Source organism: Orcinus orca, chromosome 1, assembly GCF_937001465.1.
Source record: "Orcinus orca chromosome 1, mOrcOrc1.1, whole genome shotgun sequence".
NCBI lineage: Eukaryota > Metazoa > Chordata > Mammalia > Artiodactyla > Delphinidae > Orcinus > Orcinus orca.
Window position 1 is genome coordinate 105,213,299 of NC_064559.1, and position 647 is coordinate 105,213,945.

The 647-nt window shown below is 60.4% G+C and overlaps 1 non-coding gene across 1 annotated transcript; it reads left to right on the forward strand.

Moving 5' to 3' along the window:
* The first annotated feature begins 351 nt into the window (after nt 1-351).
* Nucleotides 352-424, forward strand: TRNAV-CAC (transfer RNA valine (anticodon CAC)). The gene has a single exon. It is a non-coding gene; the product is annotated as a tRNA-Val (tRNA).
* The last annotated feature ends 223 nt before the right edge of the window (nt 425-647 follow it).

A 647-nucleotide genomic window follows, 5' to 3' on the forward strand; every position in this document is an offset into this window, starting at 1 on the left:
CCTTTTCCCCTTAGGTCCAAAGGGCACTTGCGCGAACCCCCGGCTCCCGTGGCTCCTGGGAGCTGAGGAGTCAGCGGGGGCGACCCCTGCACTCGGGGGCATAGCTGTGGATCCGAGGACTCTGCGGTCGGTGTGGGAGCCCAAAGGCCGACTGTGGGAGGCTCGGGGGTCCTCCCTTCGGGGCAGGCTCGGAACCCTAAAAGCAGGGCCTCTAGGAAGCCGCAGTGTCCTTGCCTGAGAGGTCTTGGGGCTTCAAGGTTCATTCTTCAGTTTAAAAAGTTGGCGAGTAGGGCAGTGGTGGCAGGACCTACGGATTTCAGGGATGTGTCACTGAGCCACAGCACCTGCCGTGTTTCCGTAGTGTAGTGGTTATCACGTTCGCCTCACACGCGAAAGGTCCCCGGTTCGAAACCGGGCGGAAACAGACGTTCTTCCTTTCTGAAACTTTTACCTTCCCTTTCAAAAAAGCAAAACGGCCGAAAGGCAGGGGCTGAGGCAGCGGGCGCAGCTGCATTTTCCATCCCCAAGGGACAGGCCAGGAGTTCCGTTGCTGCCTGAGAGCCTGCTCAGCGCTAGGAGCCAGCCCTCCTTTCTCCGCTCTGAGTCACTGCGGAGTCCAGGCCACAGCCAGCTGACCCAAGTGCGCA